Source organism: Bos indicus, chromosome 3 (assembly GCF_029378745.1).
Source record: "Bos indicus isolate NIAB-ARS_2022 breed Sahiwal x Tharparkar chromosome 3, NIAB-ARS_B.indTharparkar_mat_pri_1.0, whole genome shotgun sequence".
In the NCBI taxonomy this organism is placed as follows: Eukaryota; Metazoa; Chordata; class Mammalia; order Artiodactyla; family Bovidae; genus Bos; species Bos indicus.
The window spans coordinates 21,337,096-21,349,477 of record NC_091762.1 but is presented as its reverse complement, the minus strand read 5'-3'; the positions used below and the strand labels follow the sequence as shown (position 1 = coordinate 21,349,477).

Here is a 12,382-nt window from a genome sequence, read left to right as displayed (position 1 = left end):
TTCCTCTGCCTTTTCTAAACCCAGCTTGTACATCTGGAATTTCTTGATTCAAGTTGAATGCTGAAGCCTACCTAGCTTGAAGGATTTTGAGCATAACCTTACTAGCATGGGAAGTGAGCACAATTGTCCAGTACTTCGAACGTTCTTTAGCACTGCCCATTGAATGGTAGCACATCACTGAAAGACCTGATACATGGGTGACTGATGCTCCTGAAAATACCCAGGGACGAGAAACAGTTTTTGGAGGAACAATGTCAGATAATTTCAATCATAGTAAAGATGATAAACCCACCGATCCAAGGAGCCAAATGAACAAAATGAATGAGCACAACAGCACAGAAAACACACATCTAGTCGCATGGTAATTAAAGTGCTCAAAGCCATTGAAAAAGCATATAGTCCCCGAGGGACCAGAGGAAAAAGACCGGATACATATAGAAACAAAAGTACACATGTCAGATTTTATCAGAAGCATAGAAGTGAGGGACTTCCCGGGTGGTCCAGTGGTTAAGACTTTGCCTTCTTGGTGTGAGTTGGATCCCTGGTTGGAGAGCTAAGACCCAACAGGCCTCATGGCAAAAACAAACAAACACACACACACATGAAACAGAAGCCATATTGTAACAAATTTAATAAAGACTAAAAAGAGAGAGAGGAGGAGAGAGATGCATGGAAGTTATAATACAGTGGAGCAGCCTCTTCAAAGGACAGAAGCCAAAGAAGTCAAGGTGGAATTCTATCACTGCTGCTGCTGCTGCTAAGTCGCTTCAGTAGTGTCCAACTCTGTGCGACCCCATAGACCGAAGCCCACCAGGCTCCCCCGTCCCTGGGATTCTCCAGGCAAGAACACTGGAGTGGGTTGCCATTTCCTCTACCCACCTTTAAAGTCCTTCAATATGAAGGTGAATAATGACCATTACAGACATACAAATGCTGAAAGACTTCATCAGCAGCAGACCCACTGTACAAGGAATGCTAAAGGAATCCTCCAGGAAGAACACCACCAGATGGAAATCTGGATGTACGCACAGGGAGGAAGGAAAAGAGAAATGGTATCTGTATGGGGAAAATAAAAGATTTTAAATGCAAATCCCTATAGAAGTATGTAACGGATTAAAACACAGAACAGTGGATTTGTTACATGCTCAGTAAAGGAGAAACGTAAAGAAATATGGTTACTGGTTTCACTGCTTCAGGAAATTCTGGACTCCCAGGGACCTGGCAAACCTCCTGTGCACCATGACGCCGGACAGGAGGGAAGCAGTAGAGGAGCCCTTTTGCCTTTCCCGGAAAGCTTGCGCAGCGTAGAAAGAACCACACAGCTTTGAGTGTTTCAAGGAAGGCGTTCCTAAGGTGTGTTTAGAACAACCAACCTTTCCGTGAACAGCCCAACGCACTAATAGATGGCGCCACAGAGACACGCTCGAGTAAGGTACTTCTCATCCCCATGGGTATGAGGGATGGGTACCCACGGGATGGGTAATTACCCGCTTCCACGACCGGTGGAGCCACACACATTTCCGAGGGCAGAAACGCGCCAGAGACGCCCCGGGCCGGAGCCGAGGGGGCCAGAGGGAGGTTGGACGCCGGGTGGGCTCCGTACTGCTTCTTTCGGTTCTTTGCTCCGCCTTCACCCGGCCGTCCGCACCGCTGGTGTTGCCCTCCCTCGGCTCGGCCGCGGTCGGTGGGGCGGGAGCCGGAACCAGCTAACCGGGAAGGTGGATCCAAAGGGACGACTGCGAAGAGCTGGAAAAGAAGCCGGCGAGGTGGGGACGAGGACAGCCAGACTTCCCAGAAGGAACGTGCCGCATCTGGGGAGATGAGAATTGGTGTTTGGTTTGATTTTGTTTCCTTCTGTCACAATATATCAGAATTGAGAGACAGAGCGGGGAAACCGATGAGCGAGCATGAAAGAGAGAAAACGAATAGCTGCAGTTCCCAAGAATAAAGCAGCGCAAGGATCGAAATCATTTTACGTCAAAGGACAGACATTAAAGACCGTTCTCATGGCGTGGTATGTGGCACGCCGTGATCGTATAGTGGTTAGTACTCTGCGTTGTGGCCGCAGCAACCTCGGTTCGAATCCGAGTCACGGCATGGCCTCCGTGTTTCACGTGGCGTCTGACTTCTTTTTCTTCAACACGGTAATGGTCTGCACTGGGTTCTGCAACATGTGACCGCCCATTCTATCCGAGATAAAAATTATTAAGGTGTATTCACAGAACAAGATGCACCAATCATGAATGAACAGCTATTTGATGTGAAATAATCACCAAAATCAAGAGGTACAAATTTTTTTATCAACCAGGTATGGAAGATACACTTTGATACGTGGATGAAGCCCTTTGGCACGTTTCCCAGGTAACGCCTATCCGTCCCCTGCTACTTTAAACTATTGAGTTTGTCCTTTCCTCAGTTCACCTGAATGAATATAGACATTTTCCTATATAGGGATTATCAAGCAGAAATTCTGAAGTCGATTTCACCCTAGTAGGGAAATCACAGAGGTCAGAACGCCGTGAAGGCAACGGACAAGACGTTCCATTGGAGAAAGCACCTTCAAGATCACGGTATCTCTGCTGCCAGCTAACTATAAGCATGGACCCGTCGGGCCACCATCTTTCACTCAGGGTCGCCCTCCTCCCCTCCCCCACCCTTACCAAATCACTCCCTGCAAAGTAATTCTAGCAAAGATCTCCCAATCCTCCCGCCCCTCCCCATGGGCAGAGCAGGCACTCTCACCCACCGGACTCACCGCCTTTCATCAGCTCTTCCGGTACCACATACACGCACAGCCACTGTTGCTGCCTCATCTACCGCTACCTCTGCAGGCTTGGTCCACACCCCTGGCCCCCCGCCCACCAGCCCCGCTCCCTCGCTCACCTCTTGCCCTACAGTGGACATAACATTTGTCCTAACAGGTCTTCTAAGCGAGCTTCCAAGGGAAAAGGGGAAACGGTGCCCACTGCCTGGTAGAGACCAAGGGGATTCCAAACAACAGCAGCTGGAGAGTCAGGGCATTTCCCTGGATCACCATCTTATTGATATACTGACGTTGATTTTTACATGAACCATCTGCTTATGCTGCTGATATCAGTTTTCCCTTTATGGTAGTGAGATGAATTGGCCGTTCAAAGTACTCAGGGAAATGAATGTGAAATGAATAGGTTGAAAGAGAATATTTTAAAAACATGTTCTGCACTTGCTCAACTGAAAGTGGGTGGAGATGGTAAAAGCCCGGGAGGCTGGGCACGTCCACTATTGCCGGGCCAGTCACTGGAGCTAAACCTGTCGACACTGGGAATACCCTGAGCCTGGGCCCCTGTCTCTGAGAGACACTTAGGAAAATCCATCTTCACCTCAGCGACGGACCACAGCACCTGGTTCCCTTTTCCTGTGAAGCCTAAGCCAGGGATCACAAAGGTAATATTTTAATGACCAGAAGCTATAAGAAAATACTTTTGACATATTTACTCATTCGGGAAATAAACGTCACACTTACAAGGAGATATCATTACACAGCCTCCAGCATGACTGCTTTTTAAAAAATTCGTGCACTAAGTGCCGACAAATGTGGAGCACTTGCACCTGTAGCAGCCAGTTCAAAGTCATTCTAGAAGACTGTTGGCAGTTTCTAATGAAGTTCATCTTGTACCTACTTCATGACCCAGCAATTGTAGTACTTCTATGAATGCACAATATAGAAGAAGTTGGTATGGGATATTCATCAAGAACACCAGCTAACACCAAAAAATCCCAACAAAATTACTCCAATAATACCAAAAGTAGTGAAATGTGCATAACACTATGAATATGTTTAATGAACAAAATGTTGCATGAAAGCAAGGTCAGTTACCAAAAATGTAGCTTCCTTCATTTGAATTTCAAGAGCAGGCAACAGTACACTCTTGCAGTAGACCTCAGAATGGTAACACAATAAGCGATCTAGTGTAGGAATTGCCTACAAAGTGGCTCAAGTGACATTTCAAGGGTGGGGGAAATTTTCTACACCTTGATCTGGGTGCTGATTACGTTTGCAAAAATTCAACAAACTGTGCCTATAGTTCAATGATTTACTGTTTCTGTAAAAATCAGTGGATGGTGGATGGAAAGGAGCTGGTCTAGACCATGATGACTAGTTTGCATTTTATTGTAAACCTCTTAAATACGCCTTCTCCTTTAGTGTAAGAAAAACCTCACTGATATTAGAAATATCTTTACCAGAAAACAACAACAACAATGACCATGTTATCTTGTTAGTGTAACTATAGGCAAGGCTCCTTGAAGGGCAATATTTAAACTTTGGGGATGTGTTCTGCTCAACAGGGAGTCAAGCAGTTGTTCTAGGTTTTGCTTTGACTGGCAGGTTTGGGCGCTGTGGGATTTACTCCTCTTCTTGCTGCATTTTGCTTCCAGGCCAGTGGCAAATTCTGCTCTCCCACCACTGCTAGGGGGCAAAGCTGGTGCTGGAATTAAAAGTAAATGGATAGAGTATTACTCAACCAAAAAAAAAAAAAAAAAGGATGAGGTAATGCCAATTACAGCAACATGCATGGACCAAGAGATTGTCATCCTAGTGAAGTAAGCCAGGCAGAGAAAGACAAATATCATATGACATCGCTTAGACGAGAAATCTAAAACGCAAAACTAAAGCTAATACAAAGGAACATATGTACAAAACGGAAATAAACCCACAGACATAGAAAACAACATTATGGTTACTGAACGGGAAAGGGGGAGGGGTAAATTAGAAGTTTGGGATTAATATATACACACTACTACTATGCAGAAAACAGATAACCAACAAGCACCTCGGGTATAGCCAGGGACCTATACTCAATATTTTGTAGTAATCTGTAAGGAAAAATAATCTGAACCAAAACTAGATGTATATGTGTGTATAACTGAATCACTTTGTTGTACACCTGAAACAAACACAACATTGAAGATCAACTATAAGTCAAAGTTAAAAAAAAAGAAAAAAGGCAAATGGCAAGACAGGCTATAGACACTACCTTGCCTTAGCCTGGATCTGAACCAAGGTTGCTGCTGCCACAGTGCAACACGCACACTCTACAGTTACAATACACAACATGGCATAAGGTAACTGTCCCACGTAAATATACTCACACTGTTTTTGCTGTTTTATTTGTGGACACCAACAGAAGTCTGAGCTTTTCTCTCTTTCATGCTCTTCTCTGATTCTCCCTCAGTGTTTTGCCAAGAGAACGCACCGGGCATAACAAACACTCTCTTCAAACAACACAAGAGACGACTCTATACATGGACATCACTAGATGGTCAATACCAAAATCACACTGGTTCTATTCTTTGCAGCCCGAAGATGAAGAAGCTCTATTGCCAAAGTCAGACTTAAATTGAAGAAAGTAGGGAAAACCACTAGGCCATTCCGGTATGACCTAAATCAAATCCCTTATGATTGATTATACAGTGGAAGTGACAGATTCAAGGGATTAGATCTGATAGACAGAGTGCCTGGAGAACTATGGACGGAGGTTCGCAACATTGTCCGGGAGGCCTTGATCAAAACCATCCCCAAGAAAAAGAAAAGAAAAATGCCCAAAATGGTTGTCTGAAGAGGCCTTATAAATAGCTGAGAAAGGAAGAGAAGCAAAAGGCAGAGAAAAGGAAAGAGAGACCCAAATGAATGCAGAGTTCCAGAGAATAGCAAGGAGAGATAAGAAAGCCTTCCAAAGTGAACAGTGCAAAGAAATAGAGCAAAACAATTAAAGTGGGAAAGACTAGAGATCTCTTCAAGAAAATTAGAGATACCAAGGGAACATTTCATGCAAAGATGGGCACAATAAAGGGCAGAAACAGAAGATATTAAGAAGAAGCGGCAAGAATACATAGAAGAACTATACAGAAAAGATCTTCATGACACAGATGACCAGGATGGTGTGATCACTCACGTAGAGCCAGACATCTTGGAGTGCGAAGTCAACATAGGGACTTAGGAAGCATCACTGCAAACAAAGCTAGTGGAGGTGGTAGAATTCCAGCTGAGCTATTTCAAATCCTAAAAGATGATGCTGTTTAATTGCTGCACTCAAATTTGCCAGCAAATTTGGAAAACTCAGCAGTGGCCACAGGACTGGAAAAGGTCAGTTTTCATTCCAAGCCCAAAGAAAGGCAGTGCCAAAGAACGTTCAAACCACTGCACATTTGCACTAATTTCTCATGCTAGCAGTGTAAAGCTCAAAATTCTCCAAGCCAGGCTTCAACAGTATGTGAACCGAGAACTTCCAGATGTTCAAGCTGCATTTAGAAAAGGCAGAGGAACCAGAGATCAAATTGCCAACATCTTTTGGATCATACAAAAAGCAAGAGAATTCCAGAAAAACATCTATTTCTGCTTCATTGACTACACTCAAGGCTCTGATGGCGTGGATCACAACAAACTGTGGAAGATTCTTCAAGAGATGGGAATACCAGACCTCCTTACCTGTCTCCAGACAAACCTGTATGGAGCCCAAGAAGCAACAGTTAGAACCAGACATGGATCAATGGACTGGTTCAAAAATGGAAAGGAGTACGTCAAGACTGTATATTGTCACCATGCTTATTTAACTTGTATGCAGAATACATCATGCGAAATGCCAGGCTGGATGAAGCACAAGCGGGAATCAAGACTGCAGGGAGAAAGATCAAGAACCTCAGACATGCAGATGACACCACCCTTTGGCAAAAAGCAAAGAGGAACCAAAGAGCCTCTTGATGAAGGTGAAAGAGGAGAATGAAAAAGCTGGTTTATCACTCAGCATTCAAAAAACTAAGAGCATGACATCCGGTCCCATCACTTCATGGCAAATGGATGGGGAAGCAATGGAAATAGGGACAGACTTTATTTCCAGGGCTCCAGAATCACTGCAGATGGTGACTGCAGGCATGAAATTAAAAGACACTTGCTCCCTGGAAGAAAAGCTATGACCAACCTAGACAGCGTATTAAAAAGCAGAGACATTACTTGCCAACAAGGGTCCATATAGTCAATGCTACAGTGCTTCCAATAGTCATGTATGGATGTGAGAGCTGAACCATAAAGAAGGTTGAGCATGGAAGATTTGATGCGTTTGAACTGTGGTGTTGGAGAAGACTCTTGAGAGTGCCTTGGGATTCAAGGAGATCAAACCAGTCAATCCTAAAGGAAATCAGTCCTGAATACTCACTGGAAGGACTGATGCTGAAGCTGAAGCTCCGGTACTTCGGCCACCTGATGAGAAGAGCTGACTCATTGGGAAAGACCTTGCTGCTGAGAAAGATTGAAGGCAGGAGGAGAAGAGGGTGACAGAGGATGAGATGTTGGATGGCATCACCGACTCAATGGACACGAGTTTGAGCAAGCTCCGGGAGTTGGTGATGGACAGGGAAGCCTTCCGTGCTGCAGTCCATGGGGTCGCAAAACGTCCGAGAGGACTGAGTGACTGAACAGCACAACAGATGTTTCTGCTAGTTAATAAAATTATCTTTTATCCCTCACGATCTGTCTGAGCCTCTTCACAGGCTTCCTGGGAGGTCTCATTGTCTCATCCATGCTTTTGCCTGCTCTCCGCTCCTTTTCACGTTTCCTCGTTGGACGTGATCTCTCTGGCTGCAGCCACATGCACCTCGTCTACTAAACCGATGTCCAGAAGCGCAAATGGTCGGATGAAGGCGGAGCAAACCAGGAGCCATCAGCTTCCTTCGGGCGCCCCTTGGATCAAGCTCCGGACGTCTCCTGGCCGCTGGCATCTGCGGCGGAGTTGGAGCAACGCGCGGCGGGGACACTTCGGGGACCTTCTGCCCTCGGAATCGCACGGCTTCAGGAACCGCGGGAATGAACACGCTGAGTGGACTCCATCTCTCAGGTTGTCCGAGGCTCGGAGGGGGAGACGCTATTCTGAGAGACACAGGTGGCTCCGGCTAGCTCCGTAAGCATGCTTGCTTTCTGTCGGAGTAAGCTCTCCTCGTGTCTCTGTGGTGCAATCTGTTACGGAGTTCGGCTGTTAACCGAAAAGTTCCTGGCTCGAGCCCACCCAGGGAGGCATCTCACTCTTAGAGTGTAAATGATATACGATTGTTTCTAATCTCTGCATCCTCTCCTGAGCTCCAGTACTACATTACTCTGTGTGTTGGATACACACGCGCGCGCACACACACACACACACACAGGAGGACCTATGTCCGGGATCTCGGGGGAAAGCAGGTCACCGGGAATCCTGGAATTCACGAAACAGTAGGCTCATCATCTACCCTGTAAACTCATTTTACTAATGAAGTTTCTTCCACTGTTTGTAGTAGTCTCTATTTAACCTTTCCCATATGCTTTTCCAATTAATTTGGTTCTATTCTTTTCCTCCATTTTCCATCCACTGGATCATAGAAGAAGCCAAAGAATTCCAGAAAGACATCTGATTCTGATTCATGAACTACTCTAAAGCCTTTGACTGTGTGGATCACAACAAACTGTGGAAAATTCTTCAAGAGATGGGAAAAACAGACCACCTTTACCTGCTTCCTGAAAAACCTGTATGCAGGTCAAGGAGAGATGAAACCAGTCAGTCCTAAAGGAAATGAACCCTGAATATTCCTTGGGAGGACTGATGGTGAAGCTGAAGCGCCAAGTCTCACTCCCTGCGGCGGGCCTCCAGTTTCGTTTAAAATAAAAATCTAAAAGTTTGTGGAGAGGTGCTGCTGTTTCCGCCCGGTTTCGAACCGGGGACCTTTCGCGTGTTAGGCGAACGTGATAACCACTACACTACGGAAACCACATGGCTACTACCGCCTAGTGACATGCTCAAGAAATGCATGTTTGGACACAGGTGGCCTTCAAATTTTCAAAGGAAGAAGCCTCTGGAAGCCCAAGTGATCCCTCAAGTAAGGATCTGGGGTTCCTGAAAGGCCCTGACTTAGGGTTCCTCACCTCTCCCAGAGCGAGGTCCCTGTGGGTACCCAGGCAGTTAGACCTCAGGATGCCCCAGAATCTGCTCTCCACTCCCCCAACTCTTCTCCCAGGCCAAAATTTCAGGCTCCTCTGTGAACTGCAGCTGGTCAGTTACTCCTTCCATTAGCGAGGTCCAGAGGCTTTCAGGACCTTGATAGTTGAAAAGCAAACATCAGAGCGATGCAAACCTTTGGGATTTGTCTTCCAAAAAAAGGAGTTGGAATGGAGGCCCCCAGGTGAGACCTGGGATCCCAAATATCTCTAAGGACCACAGATGTGGGAAAGGGGACAGCGTCAATGGATTATGCTTTCTGGGAAGGCCCCGGGTTCCGAAAGATACTCTGGGTCTTTCCCCTTCCACCCCTGTGGCAAGGGTGTTTTCCCACCTAACCTGATGCTCTGTTGGCTCAGACCGAACACACTTCTCTTTGACACCAGTCTTTCAGACCACACTTCCAACTTGTCAGAAAATCCTATTTTTCTTTGGTTAGTTATGCATTTTGAGGCACATAACCTTTTTCTTGGTCTGATTTCCTCCCTCAGCTTTACTCATAAAGGCCGGGAGATGGATTCAACTCGAGAGTCTCCCTCCTTTGAAACTGTAGGGTTTGAGTCTTTTAACCTCGAGTGTGTGGGGCTGGGCCGAGGTCGAGAACTCTCTTGGCCAGGTCGGTCAAGATTGGCCTCTCCGTGGCCTGTCCTCCAGGGTCGGGGGCAGGGCCGGGCCACTTCAGCATGGCCCCTGTCGCGGGGTCTAGAGCCCCACGCAGGCGTGGCCCCGCGGGAGAAGCTTCAGCCGGCAGCGTGGATTCAGTACGCCACGAGTCGGCAAGGCGCACCCGGGTGCACGCGGCGAATTTTGGTTCTCAGAGAGCCGGTGCTCTCCCGGCCCCCTGGTTCTCATCCCGCGGACAGTAACCTCCCGGCCAGAAGAGACCAGTAGGAGAAGAGCAGCATCTCCTTCAAGCCCTGTCTACTCAGCATCCAACCATCCAACAATGGTCTTGAAGAGACACAGTGAGAAGTGGTAATAGATTAGGGGAAAAGAAGAAATCCTTGGTGATTTCCTCATCGAAACACCTCATGAGGATGAAGTGGGAGCCTGCAGGGACCCAGTCCTCCTGGCGCTGCTGAAGGCCAGTCTAGTTCCCACCAGTTGCTGGAGCCAAAGCAAACGACCTTGGGCAGGTGACCAGTGAGTAAGCAGTCCTTCTTCCTCTCCAGCTGCATTGCACTTGAACTTGCAGCCCTGGAACGTATCCCCTTGGCTTTTGATGGGTTCTAAAGAAGTAACACAGGTTTCTTTCTTTTTTTCATAAGTTTTTTTTGTCCAACTTTTTTGAGACATAATTGACATAACAGTGTGTGAGTTGACCACGTTAATTGAGCACAGTTATATATAACAAAATGATTCTCACCAGAGCATTAACTGGCACCTCCATCCCATCACATAATCTCATTTCTTTTTTGTGATGAGAACATTTATGATTCAGTCTCTTGCAGTTTTCAAGTGTACATATAATGAAGTGCTTTGATGAAGTTTACACCCAGGTAACTGACATCTTAAGATGTGATAAGAAATCCCTGGAAGTCTAGCGGTTAGAACTTGGTGCTTTCGCAGCTGTGGGCCAGGGTTTGTGGAACTAAGATCCCACAGTCTGTGTTCAGTCATGCATGCTCAGTCATATCCAACTCTGTGGGACGCCATGGACTGGAGCCCACCAGGCTCCACTCTTCATGGGATTTTCCAGGTAAGAATACTGCAGTGGGTTGCCTTTTTCTACTCCAACAACAGATAGGTTTCTTCTTAATGCACTTATTAAGGTCGGTAGTGGCTGGTGGCCAGATGGCACAGCATGCTTTGTTTGCTGATATGGCAGGCAACATTTATCATTCACATTCCTCCCCTCTCCCTTCTGATCTCATTTGTTTGGCTGCACCCATTGGATTCCATGGGCAAGAAAGACCTGGAAATGCTGGTTGCCAGGGTCAGCCTCAAGCACACAGATCGGGGCAAAACCTAGACAGGAAACCAGGGACCAGGAACAGCAGAGAATATTTAGCCCAAATGTAATGAGCCCAACATTCAGGGGGCCTCCTATTAGTCCTGGTGCCACCACTTACCTTCCTTTTGACCTTGGGTCAACTCCAATTTGCTAGGCCAATTTTGCAAATGTCATATGAAAGAAATAATAAGTACTTCATAAAGCTGTTGTGTAGATTAAATGAGATAATCAAATAACACAGCTGGCACAGAAGGTGGCCAATATTAAGTATGTTCTGGGAGGAAACAATCAAAGATAAGCTGGCACTTCAGTCTTTTGTAACATTTGAATACATTTTTAAATATTTCAATAAATTTTGTCATGATGAATGTAACATCCATTCACAAAATAAATGTATATTAAAGATTAGAAAATGGAAACGGAATTTATAAAACATATGCCCACAAAGAGACTTGCTTATAGTAGCTTTGTTCATAATAGTCCCCAAATTGAAAAGCATTCAAATGTCCGGCAGGAAGTGAATAGATATAATTGTGACATATTCACTCAAAGGAATACTGCTACTGCTGCTGCTAAGTCGCTTCAGTCATGTCTGGCTCTGTGCGACCCCATAGACAGCAGCCCACCAGGCTCCACTGTCCCTGGGATTCTCCAGGCAAGAACACTAGAGTGGGTTGCCATTTCCTTCTCCAATGCATGAAAGTGAAAAGTGAAAAGTGGAGTCGCTCAGTGGTGTCCGACTCTTAGCGACCCATGGACTGCAGCCTACCAGGCTCCTCCGTCCTTGGGATTTTCCAGGCAAGAGTACTGGAGTGGGGTGTCATTGCAAAGGAATACTACTCTTCAATAAAATGAAACACATTCCTGATACATGGCACCGATATGGATTAAAATATCACCCTGAGTGATGAAAAGAGTACATACTCTGCGGAGCCACCTATGGGAATTACTCAATGAGACAAACTAATCACTAGTGACAAGAACTAGATCACTGAGCACCTGGGACAGGAAGTGGAAGGGGGATTGACGGCAAAGAGGCTCAAGAGGATGTTCTGGAGTGCTGGAGATGTTCGTGAACTGGGTAGTGTTTCCATGGGTACGTTCAGTTGTCAAAAGTCATCAGATTTGAAATGGATAGATTGTATTATTTTAAAATTAATTCTTAAGAAATTTGATTTTTTAAAAATAATGAGAAGAATCATCCCACATTTTAATAACTTAATACAATGACACTCATTATTATTATTAGCATTAGAGGGTTCTTTTAGAAACGTATGTCTCTTAAGGTAAACAATTTGATTGAAAGTTCAACAGTTTCTTCATTTTTGTGTTTTTTCATTAAATTTATACACTAGTAAATTGAAATACTTTAAAGTTGGAATAGATTCTATAAGAGCTCAATCATATAAAAGCATATATATATTTTTTCTCT

The 12,382-nt window shown here is 45.5% G+C and overlaps 2 non-coding genes across 2 annotated transcripts; one reads left to right on the top strand and one right to left on the bottom strand.

Moving 5' to 3' along the window:
• Positions 1 to 2,025: 2,025 nt before the first annotated feature.
• Positions 2,026 to 2,097, top strand: TRNAH-GUG (transfer RNA histidin (anticodon GUG)). Its single transcript has one exon. It is a non-coding gene; the product is annotated as a tRNA-His (tRNA).
• A 6,598-nt stretch (positions 2,098 to 8,695) lies between these two features.
• Positions 8,696 to 8,768, bottom strand: TRNAV-AAC (transfer RNA valine (anticodon AAC)). The gene has a single exon. It is a non-coding gene; the product is annotated as a tRNA-Val (tRNA).
• Between the last annotated feature and the right edge of the window lie 3,614 nt (positions 8,769 to 12,382).